The 12819-nt window shown below is 42.2% G+C and overlaps 1 pseudogene; it reads left to right on the forward strand.

Moving 5' to 3' along the window:
* LOC102847355 overlaps window positions 1–8327 on the forward strand; it is a 23555-nt pseudogene extending 15228 nt beyond the window's left edge.
* Window positions 8328–12819: the final 4492 nt, after the last annotated feature.

Genomic DNA, 12819 nt, shown 5'->3' on the forward strand with positions numbered 1-12819 from the left:
AAAATTAATAAAATATAATTAAAGAAAAAAAAAGAAATCAAAAGACAGGGAGGGATTGCATAACAATGAAAGAATTCTTCTTTTACTTTTCAAAGAGAAGAGCGAATTGGGGGAAGGGGTGGGCAGGGAGAAAAGTGCAACAATGAATGAATGGAAACCCTAAGTCTGTAAACTTTCATTAAAATTAATTAAAAAAAGAAAAAAGAAATCAAAAGACATGTGGCATACAGTAAATAAGTAGTTAAGAATCTCTTTAAAGTGCTAAAGAGCAAAGTTTTCTGTTTAAAGACTAAGGTGTGCCTTATATAAGCCAGAGCATTTTCAATTTCTTTCTATGCATCTGAAAGTTAAATGATGAATAAGGAAAATGTGAACTTTAGGAGATTAAAAAAACCCAACAAATTAAAACAGAGACCAATCCTATCTTATCATCATGAAGTGTTCTGACTCACAGCCACACCATGAGACAGAGGATAATTGTCCCCTTGGGATTTCTGTAGACTGTCCGTAGGGTAGTCCTTGGTGGGTTCACGGTTTGAATCCACCAGCGGCTGTAAGGGATAAAGAAGGGTCATCTCCTCCTTCATAATTTACTGCCTCTGAAAACCATCCAGAAGGTCCAGTACAAGCACACAGCAACAATAATAACAGTCCTTGGTAAAAGACCTCATGCTGGGGGGGAAGTATAGAATCCGAGAAAGAGAGGAAGACCCTTGGAGAGATGGATTGACACCGTGACTGTAACAATGGGCTCGCCTCAGGCATGGCAGAAACTGTGAGGGTGGATCAGGAGAGGAAAATGCTCCTATCCATTGTCCATAGGGCAACTACGAGTCCCAGCAGACTCCATGCACCCAACAGCAGTTTTTCACGGGAGAAGACTGCTTCATATTTCTTCTGTGGATCCGTGGGAGGCATTGAACCAACCTTTCAGCTAGCAGCTCAACACTCTAGGACCTTTTGAGGAAGGGAGAAGGGTAAAGAGGAGAGCTACCCTCAAAGACGGGAAGGGGCCCGGAGGTGCCTGGAGTTGCCAGAGATATTTGTAGGATGACAGTTTCCTTCCTCTCCCTGCCCAGGCTCTGATCGTTCTCAGGCACCAGGAGTGGGTGCTCCCCACTCTTCCTGGCCCAGCAGCTGACCCAGTTACAAGGCCAGCTTTCAAGGCTTCTGTCTGCTGTCCTTTCAGCCACAGGTCAGGGGGGCCCTGGCGGAGGCCAAACTTTGTCATGAAGGAACACAGGCTTTTTGTTACAGCGGAGATTTCTAGGGCTTGGCTAGCTTGACAAACCAAGCGCGGCCTGGCCAGTGTCCAGCGAGGGACAGAAGGGAGCTGTGTGTCCTGCAGGGTCAACATCAAGGCCCAGCCACGGTGGGAAAACCGAGCAGCCGTTCATGAAATGCTGACTGGCTTGAATGAGCTTGCTTGCCTCCAAAGCAGAGGAAACAAATCAGCCCGAGCTGAAAGCTGGTTGGCCGCCAGGGCCAGGCAGTGAGATTTAAACAAAAATATTATCAAATCAGCAGCTCGGACACTCTCTTTGTTCTCTGGAGCCCCTCTCACAAAGCTGGACTGAATAATTGAGATCAGACTGCTCTTCCAAAGGGCATTTGGCTTGAACCGCCTGTGCCAAGCGTCAGTCTGACATAATCCCCGTGGTGACATTCTAAGGCCCCAGAGACCGTCCATCAGGGAGGTGCGGACACCCCCAGCCACACAGCCCCAAAACGTGCAAATCCCAGCTCATTCAGAAAGCGGAAGGGCCCCGCTTGGCGAGCTGCATCTGCACGCATCACAAGTAAGCCATGTTGGCAGAGAAACAATGCGTCCTTATGACTGAGGCTTTGCCTGGCCAACGTAGAACGAAATGAAAGGGTTGAAAATTTAAAAATAATCAAATGAAGTCATCACTCATGATCAATGTAGAAGAACAAAACTGAAATGGAAATAAAAAGAACGCACCAAATACCACGTAGCATGAGTGAATCTGGAGAGTGAAAAGGACAACAAGTAAGATATGGGGCCACTACTATCAAAAGTTAAAGGTTTATACACAGACGTGGGTTTTGATGGTTTCTGAGGAAGGCAGAGGAGGAGGAAGGGCAGAAAATCAATAACTGGATACTGTTGCTGGCTGCTGGATGCCACCAGGTAGACCACAATTCCTAGGTTCCCAATGAACAACACACTGAAACTGGGCCTTTTATTCTGTGCCCTCCTCAACGACCTCTGCTGTACCCGAGCCCACCTCACAGTCACTGTATCATTCCATTTGGTTGAGAGTCTTCCTTCCTTCCTTCCTCTGACTCCCAGCTTCCCCTTCTCTGATTCTCCACCATTCCCAGCTTGACTTCTTCTCCCAGGGACTGATCCCTCCTGATAACAGACCCTAAGTGTGTGAGACAAAGTTGCCCCAGCCCTGCTTGCCTCTAAGGAGAACTCACTCCAGTTACACTTGCTCCAAAACAGATTTGCCTGTTCTTTCGGCAGTCCACATGATAGACGATAATCTTAGCCAAGATCACAATTCAAAGCGATTGATTAGCTGAGATACTGGATAATAGAAACATTTAAGATGGGTTAAGTGTTAGATATTAAAAAAAAAAAAAAAAAAGCAAGAGGGAGCGAGGGAAAAAAAGAAAGAAAGAAACTGGTCCTAAGAAACGAACAGGTCTTTATTGCGCGGTCTGAGAAGGATGTCAAGTTACCCAGCCACACAGCATGTGGTCAGGATTGAAATGGCGCATGGGCAGTTTGGGGGGTTTCCTTTTTATAGGAGTCCTGGAGAGGACTAAGATGGTACTTCTCAGAGTTTGACGTGTTAATTAAGTTAGGTTTTAGGTATTTTTAATCAGGCTCAGACTCTTATCAGGATCCATTGTCTGGTCTGGTCTTTGGTATGACTCAAAGCTCAGGTGTTATTAAGTTTCCCAGAAAGTGATCAAGCTGGGGGAGGGGGGGGGTAACTGCCATATTCTTCCTTCATTAAGGGAAAGGCAATCATCAGTAAGAGGATGGGCAAGGCATCATCACTATTGAAAGTGAAGGCATGGTGGGGTCACAAGAGATGGAGCTAATAAGGGAAACATTATTATATGTATACACACACACACACACACACACACACACACACACACAAGAAAGCCACAGATTCTTATCAAACTTTACAAAACCAAACTCCTGTCATTTCAAACCACAAGAAAGGGAGGAATTGGGTGGTTTCTCTGAGCACCTCCACCCTCAGCCCAGCTCAGTGGCCCAGGGTTGCTTTGCAAAGCTGACCATCACGGGCATGGTGAGATGCCAACTTAACTCCCAAGCTGGACACGGCTCCCTCTTTTCCCCCCTCACTCCCCAGCACGCTGCATTTACTCTCGTTGCTTCAAGTGTTCGATGGCATTTGAGTGTCAGCCATCTTTACTTCAAGAAAGAAACTCTATCTCTTAAAAAGACTTCGGAGTCCACCTCAGAGTTCTTCGCCCTCTCTGTGCCACTCACTTGCCTTATATGAAAGTTCTTTCCATCTTCCTATGCTGTGAAAAACCGCCAGGGGTCACAGATGTTCTGTGCTCAAACACTAAGACAGAATCACGTATAAACTGACTCCCTTTTACACACTCAGTGACTGAAACACAAAAGTTGGGGAAATGAAGAAGGAATAGGAGTTTGACAAGATAGTTTTGGTGGTAGGAATGAGGCAGGAAATAGAATGATCAAATTTTGCATTTTCAATGATTTATTCATTGCCCTGTAAGCTGAAGCTGAAGAGGAACTGAAGTGCTTGCTATAGAAGCTTAAGAACTTTTGCCTTCAATATGGATTGAAGTTCAACATCAAGAAAACAAAGATTCTCACCACTAGGCCTATTGGCAGCATTACTATGGATGGTGAAGAGATCGAGATTGTTAACAATTTTATTTTGCTTGGCTCCACAATCAACACTCTTGGTAAGAGCAGCCAGGAAATCAGGAGATGAATTGCATTAGGAAACTCAGCTGTCAGGGACATCTCCAGAGTAGAAGAGCAACAATGTCAGGCTGGAGACTAAGTTGCACCGGATCCAGGCCAGAGTCTTCTCAATTGCATGTTATGCATCAAAGAGCTGGACAATGACTAGATATAACAGAAAGATAAATGATGCCTTTGAGCTGTGGTGCTGGAGAAGAGTGCTGAATATACCATGGACTGCTAGGAGAACAAGCACGTTTGTCCTGGAGAAGGTGAAGCTAGAATGCTCCTTGGAGTCAAGGATTCTGAAGCTTAGTCTGCCATACTTTGGGCATGTTGCAAGGAGGAATTGGTCCTTGGAGAAGGACGTCATGTTTGGGAGGATGGAGGGGCGGTGAAGGAGAGGAAGACTTTCGATGAGATGGATCGATTCAGTGACTGGGGTAATGGGAGTAGTTGTGTCAAAGACAATAAGGTTGGCACAGGATAGAGCAGGGTTTAAGGCTCTTGTGCATCACTATGAGTTGCAAGCAACTTGACGGTACATAAGAACAATAATAATATCTTTTAAAAAAAAAACAAACCATGGATCTCACCTGATGGGCTGCACAGATATCAAACTGACTACATCTGTGGAAGGAATCATTGGACAAGATTAATAAATAAGCAGTCAGAACAAGGCAGGGGTGGACTGGGGGTCAGACCATCAATTACTCATGTGCAAGTTCAAATTGAGGGCAAAGGAAATGAAAACAAGACCACAGGAACTGAAATACGATCTTTAATCTATTCCATCTGAATTTCAAAATCATCTTAAGAGTAAGTTTGAAGCACTGAATAATAGTGATCAAAGACTAGATGACTTGTGGGATGACAAGAATATCATCTGTGGCTGTGTATTAGGATTTGAGAGCAGGGAGTGAGATGCCTTCTACTTTGTTGTTCTTTTTCAGGAGTGCTTTGCTTACTCAGGGTCTCTTTCCATTCCAGATGAAATTGAAAGTTGTCTTTTCTATCTTGTTGAAGAATGGAATTGATATTTGTATAGGTATTGTATTGAACTTGCAGATTGCATTTGGTAGAATTGTCATTTTCACAATATTGAGTCTTCCTAATCTAAGAGCATGATATATCTTTTAATTTCTCCAGGTCTCTTTTTTGTTTCTTGTAGTAATGTTTTATAATTTTATTTGAATAGATCTTTTGTGTTTCTAGTTAAATTTAAAGCACAGTACTGGTTCAGTGACAGAAACATAGATCAATGGAACAGAATTGAGAACCCAGAAATCAGCTCATTTACCTAAGGTCAACTGACTTTTAACAAGAGACAAAAATCAGTTAAATGAGGAAACAACAGCCTCTTTAACAAATGGTGTTGGCAAAATTGTAAAACCATCCACAGAAAACTCAAACACGACCCACACCTCACACCATACACAAAAACCAACTCAAAGTGGATCAAGGACATAGCAGTAAAATTAAGGACTATAAACTTCATCAGAGGAAAAACTGGAAGAACTCTAGAAGCTCTAATCCATGACATGAACAGTCTCCCAAACATCCTGGAAAACCTACATCCAGGAGAGGATAAAATAGACGAATGGGACCGTCTAAGAATAAAATCCATATGCACATCAGAAAACTTCTCCAACAGGGTAAAAAGGAAAGTCACAGACTGGGGAAAAAATTTTGGTAATGACATGACAGCTAAGGAACTTATATCTAGAATTTATGGGCTACTCCAGCACCTCAACAAGATAAACAACCCAGTCACAAAATGGGCATAGGATATTAACAGACCCTTGACTGAACATTCAGATGCGAACAAACACATGAACAAATTTTCAAAATCCCTAGTCTCCAGTGAAATATCCCAGTCACAAAAGGACATAGGGCTGCTGTTGTAAAATGGGACTGACATCAGAATTGAGGGAAGACAGAAAAGGAGGGGAGGAATGATGTATATTGCATTGAAGCAGATTAGGGAGAGAACTGTTTAAAAGGGATATATGAATGGTACTATTGTCATAACAGGAGTCCAGAGTGAAGGCTGTATAGTGAAGTGGACTTGGTGGGGAGGGATTGAATAACAATCAAAGAGTTTGTCTTTCTTTCCAAGGAAAAGAGTGAATTGGGGGGAGGGAGTAGGTAAGGAGAAAAGTATAACAATGAATGATTGGAAACCCTAAGTCTCTGTAAGCTTTCATTAAAATTAATTAAATTTTTTAAATTAAAAAAAATACCTAGCTCTAAGAGAGATGCAAATCAAAACAACTATGAGATATCATATCATCCCAGCAGGAATAGCAAAATTCAACTGAGCAGCAAACAACAAGTGCTGGCAAGGTTGTGGAAAAAATGGAACCATTATTTACTGTTGGTTGGAGTGTAAAATGGTGTAACCACTATGGAAGGAAGTATGGCACTTTCTCAAAGAGTTGGAAATAGAAATACCATTTGACCCAACAATTACACTACTGGGAATATACCCTAAAGAAACCAGAAATGCCACCCAAACAGATATATGCACACCTATGTTTATTACTGCATCATTCACAATAGCAAAGAGATAGAAGCAATCCAAGTGCCCATCAACAAACGAATGGATAGAGAAGCTCTGGTATATATTCACATAATGGAATACTATGCAATACTGAAAAACAAGGAACTCATGAAATATTATGCAAAATGAGTGACCCTGGAAGACACTATGCTGAGTGAAATATCTCAGTCACAAAAGGACAAATAATACATAACATCACTTATAAAACAGGACTGACATGGGGAATGGGAAAACTAAGAAAAGAGGGTATAAATAATGAACACTACATTGAAACACATATACTTAGCTTTGAGCTTTGGTGCTGGAGAAGAGTACTGAGGGTACCATGGACTGCTAAGAAAACAAACAGATTCACCCTGGAGAGGGTTAAACTGAGCTGCTCCTTAGAGGAAAGGATTCTGAGACTTCGTCTAACATACTTTGGACATGTTGTAAGGAGAGACCTGTCCTTGGAGAAGGACATCATGCTTGGGAGGGTGGGCCCTCTAGGAGGTGGACTGATTCAGTGACTGGGGTAATCGGCATGGGTGTGTAGGAGACAGTGAGATTGGAACAGGACAGAGCAGAGTTTAGGGCTGTTGTACATAGGGTCGCTATGAGTCGCAAGCGACTCAACGGCACATAACAACAACAACAACATTGAAACAGATGAGGGAAAGAACTGTTTAAAAGGAGTGTATGATTAGATATTATTTGCATGACAACAGTTCAGAATAAGAAGTGCACAGCAAAGTGGACTGGGAATTGGAGGGGGGGGGAATTGTGCAACAGTTAAAGAACTTTTTTTTTAAATTGTTTTGTGTGTGCACCATCAAATCGGATCTGACTGGTACAGGAGGATATTGCCCCTCCTTCTCCAGCAGAGCATCTGGTGGATTTGAACCACGTACCTCTGGAATTGCAGTGAAGCTTCTTGCCACTAGGCCACAACAGCTCCCCTGAAAGAATCTTTTCAAAGAGAAAAATAAACTGGAGGGGGTGGCGGGTAGGGAGGAAAAGGTGCAATAGCGAATGAATGGAAATCCAAGTTTTCTGTAAACTTTCATTAAAGTATTAATTAAAAATATTTAAAATAAAAAGAGAATATCATCCATGAAGAAAGCAAAGCAAAAGGTCATTACAAAGGTTGAGGTGAAAGAAAAAACTCCAATGGAAGCCAGAAGACTGTGAGAGACTACCTTGCCCCAGTGTCAGGCACGTAAACCAGCCAGAGCGGTGACAGCGGCTGGACAACAGAGACACCGGAGCAGAGACCAGCAGCAAGCACGAGGCATGAGCAGATGCTGGCTACAGGGACCTGGTGACAGCGTCAGAGGTCTTAACAAGTAGTTTGCACCAGGCGTGACTATAAGTCAGTGGTTCTTGGCTGAGGAGGTATGGGCAAGTATGCACTGACCATACAGTTGATTCAAGGAATTTTTATTGAAAACTAGGATCCCACGACAGAAGATTCTTCCAGAAAGCAAGCTGAAGCAGATACACAATAGTGTGTGCTTGAAATCTTGGACTCTGCAGGAATGGAACAATTGACAACAATAAGGGATGTGTACATGGAAAAAATGAGCATGGATTTGCATTCATTTATTCCATCACAGCACAGTCCACTTCCAATGATTGACAAGACCTGGGAAAACAGATTCTAGGAGTTAAGGATACTGATGATCCAGTGGTTCTGGCTGGTAAGAAGTGTAACTTAGAAGATGGAAGAGTTGCAGGAAAGGGCAAAGTCGAAATCTACTACGACCGTGGAACAACTGTACAATTTTATGATCTTCTGCAAAGTTAAAATTAAATGTTAATGAGATTTTTTTATGACCTCATGTGACAAATTAACCAATATCTCCAGTGCCTGGGAAGGTTCACCAAAAGTCATCACATCAGCTGCTTTAACACACTGAATGCATTGTAACTCTGAGCCAGGTCTGAAGAACTGTTGCCCAACTCAAAAGTATCAGCATTTAATTTGTTAAACCTAGAGCATCTCAAATGGACTTTCCTGTGCTGGTGCCCTTTAAGAGGCGGAAGAAAGCTACTACAGCAGTTTGCATATTCTGATCACTTTCCAGTATCACAAGAGAGATTTTTACTTCTGTCCTAGTCCTAGAGCATGCAACTGGTAAAACCAGAGACTACATGCAGTATTACTGCTTAAGAGACATTCTTAAAACAACTATGAGATATCATCTCATCCCAGTCAGAATAGCAAAATTTAACAGAACAGCAAGCAACAAATGCTGGCAAGCTTGTGGAGAGACTGGAACCCTTGTTCACTGTTGGTGGGAATGTAAAATGGTGCAACCATTGTGGAAGGCGGTATGGCGCTTTCTCAAAAAGTTACAAATAGAGATACCATTTGACCCAGCAATTCCACTGCTGGGAATACACCCCAAAGAGACCAAAACTGCCACCCAAGCAGATATATGCACACCCATGTTTATCATGGCTTTGTTCACAATAGCAAGGAGTTGGAAACCACCTAAGTGCCCATCAACAAACAAATGGATAGAGAAGCTGTGGTATATTCACACAATGGAATACTATGCTGCATTGAAAAACAAGGAACTCATGCAATATTATTCAAATGGGTTATCCTGGAGGACATCATGCTGAGTGAAATATCTCAATCACAAAAGGATAAATACTGCATAGTGCCACTATTGTAAAACAGGACTGATATCGGGGTTGAGGGGAAACTGAGAAAGATGGCATAAATAATGTATACTGCATTGAAACAGATGAGGAAAAAAACTGTTTAAAAGGTATTGCTGTCATGACAAGAGTCCAGAATGAAGCCTGCATAGAGGAGTGGACCTAGGGGGAGGGATTGTAAAACAATGAAAGAATTTTTCTTTCACTTTTCAAAGAGAAGAGTGTAGTGGGAGGAGGGGAGGGGTGGGCAGGAAGAAAAGTGCAACAATGAATGAATGGAAATCCAAAGTCTTTGTAAATTTTCATTAAAATTAATAATCATTTAAAACATTTTAAAAAGAGATATTCTTCACTAACCAATGTTGTACATGTATGAAAATGGTGTACTGCATACTCTAGCACGCCCCATCCTTTGTCTTGGAGAATACAATCATGTAAATCTTAAAAGCACTGCTATTTTAGAATAATAAAAGACAGTCCAAACAGCTCCTAAAAAAGAAGAGACTGAAAACTTCACCAGAGTGTCGAGAAGCCAAAACAAAGAGAAAACATGCCAAAGTAAAAAAGTTGAACAGATTTCAATGGATAACTTGAGAAGACAAAGCGAAGTATTGTAATAGAATGTACAGAGAGCTGGAATTGGAGGAATGAAAAGGGAAGAACTCACTCCACCTTTCTCAACCTGAGAGATGTGAAAAGCAATTTTTATCCTTGAGTTGCAATATTAAAAGATGCTATGAGCAATATATTAATGACCTAGAAAGCATCAAAAGAAGGTGGAGGGAATACACGGAGTCACTGTACCAGAGAGACCTGATGGACAGTGAAACATTTCAGGAAGCACCATATGAACAGGAGCCAACGGTAATGAAGGAGGAAGTGGAAGCTGCATTGTAGGCACTGGCAAAAAATTAGGCCCCAGGAATGGATGGGATACCAAGTGACTTGGTATCCCATGAACAGATGCAGCCTTGGATGCCCTCACCTGTCTATGCCAGGAAACTTGGAGCACAACTGTCTGGTTAATGGATTGGAAGAGGTCTATTATTTCTTCCCATCCCCCAAAAAAGTGATATAACAGGATGTGGAAACTACCAAACAATATCATCATCACATGTAAGCAAATTACTGCTCAAGATCACTAAAATATAGCTAGACCAGTAAATAGATAGACAGCTGTCAGAAGTTCAAGCAGTATCATTGCTGATGTCAGATGGATGGAGGCTGAAAGTCAAGATCAGAGGGAGAGTCATCGGTAACCTGTATTATGCAGATGACACAACTTTGCTTGCTGAAAGTGAGGAGTTGAAGCACTTGTTGCAGAAGATCAAAGAATAAAACTTTCTATATGGATTGCATTTCAATTTGAAGAAAACAAGATTCTTACCATTGGACTGATAGGCAAGGCAACATCGTGATGGATGGAGAAAAGACTGAAACTGTCAGCAACTTCATCTTACTTGGATCCATAATTAACACCCTTGGTACCAGTCAGGAAATCAAGAGACATATTGCACTGGGAAAGTCTGCAGTTAGGGATCTCTCTAAATTATTGAAGAGTAATGATGTTAGTTTGAGGACTAAGGTTCATCTGATTTAGGCCATGGTCTTTTTAGTCACTTGCTAGGCATCGGGGAGCTGGACAATGAATAAGGATGACAGAAGAAAAATTGATGCTTTTGAGCTGTGGTGGTAGAGAAAAGTACTGAAGATCCTATGGATTTTCAAAAGAACAAACAGATATGTCTTGGAAAAAGTGCTCCTTGGAGGCAAAAATGATAAACCTTCACCTTACATACGTCAAGAGTGTTTCTAGGAGGGGCTTTTCCTTGGAGATGGAAATATCAAGGCAGAGTGTCCGTGCAAGGGAGGAAGACCCTCAAGAAAGTAGATAAACTGCCTCGGTGGGCTCTAGTGTGTCAGAAACTGTGAGGATCACACAGGATAGGATCTGTTGTTCATAGAGTCACCATGGACTGTACTCAATTCAACAGCACCTAACAACACCACCACCAGGGAGCTCTGGTGGCCTGATGGCAAGGAGCTGCACTGCCAAACTAAAGATACGGAGTTCAAATCCACTAGCTGCTCCATGGGAGAAAGACGGACAATCTCCTCCTGTGTGATTTACTGCCTCTGAAAACCCACTGAAGAATCAGCTATAGGTCACTTCTGACCCAGCAGCACATGACAATAAGTACTAAACGTTGGTAGTTCAAAGCTATCTAGTGATAGTACAGAAAAAGCCAATCTGTTTCCATAAAGTTTATGATCACAAAAACTGTGCATCAGAGTGACCGGGCTTCCTTGTCCCCTAGAGATTGGTGGAACCCTTAAGCCTCTAGTCACCCTTCAGACTTGGAACAAAAGCTCATCTCCAAAGCTCAACTTTTAAAACTACAGTATGGATTAATTCTCAGCATCAAGAAAATAATAATTCTCATCACTAAGCCAATAGGCAACATCATGCTAGATGAGGAAATGATTGAAATTGTCAATTATTTCATTTTGCTTAGAAGCACAATCAAAACTCTTGGTACCAGCAGTCAAGAAATCAAAAGACATTTTGCAAATTTGCTGTCAATGGCCTCTAATGAGCAAGGTTATTAATTTAAAGACTAAGGTGCACCTGATCTAAGCCATGGTATTTTCAGTTGCTTTCTATGCATCTGTAAGTCAGACAATCAGTAAGGAAGACAGAAAAATAACTGATGCATTTGAATTGTAGTGTTGGAGAATATCCCACAGAGTCAGGGAAAGATAGGTCGATCCTTGACAAGATGGATTGACTCAGTGACTAAAGCAATGACTAAAGTGTCACAGAAATGATGAAGATGGCACAAGACAGGACAAGGTTCACATCTTTTGTTCCTAGGGGAGCTAGAAGTTGTATTTAATTTGGTGGCACCTAAAAACAACAACTAAAAGAATAAACAATGGCGTTCTGGTGGCCTAATGGCAAGAAACTGCACTGCAATCCCAGAGATACGCAGTTTGAATCCACCAGATGCTCTGCTGGAGAAGGAGGGACAATCTCCTCCTGTACCAGTCAGATGTGATTTGACAGTACACACACAAAAAACAATAAATTTTTTTTAAAAAAATAGAATAAACAAACCTGTCTTGTCAGAAGCGCAACCTTAGAGCCACGGAGGGCGGGACTTTGTCTCACAGGCTTTGATTATGGTGTCTGGAGGGGCCAGTCCTTGGAAAGAGGCATCCTGGTGGGAAAAGCAGAGGGTCAAAGAAAAAGAGGAAGACCCTCAACAGGTTGGACTGACACAAGGACCTAACAGCAGGATGAGCATGTGAGGATTGGGAGGACGATGCAGGATGAAGAAAGGTTCCAATTTGTTGTTCAATTTGTTGCTCTGAGCATTAGCTGACTCGTTGGCTCAAATCCTTTTAGCTGCCAGAGACAAGCCTATAAGGTGAATGATAACAGCCGGGAAGCACTCACACACTCCTTGCAATAACCAAGGGTATCAGGTCAAGGCTACCTGTTACACTGCCGAGAGAAAGGTCTGTGGTACAAACTCACCAGCTGATCTGGGGAGCCGGGCTGGCGTTGTAGTTTGGGGTGGAGAAGGTGAGCGCCCATTATGAGCAAGGGGAGAGCATGTACTTCTCTTTGGCAAGACTCACCCCCTGGCACTCC

The sequence above is a fragment of the Elephantulus edwardii genome, unplaced genomic scaffold, assembly GCF_000299155.1.
Source record: "Elephantulus edwardii isolate Elephantulus edwardi_28Jun2011 unplaced genomic scaffold, EleEdw1.0 scaffold00125, whole genome shotgun sequence".
In the NCBI taxonomy this organism is placed as follows: Eukaryota; Metazoa; Chordata; class Mammalia; order Macroscelidea; family Macroscelididae; genus Elephantulus; species Elephantulus edwardii.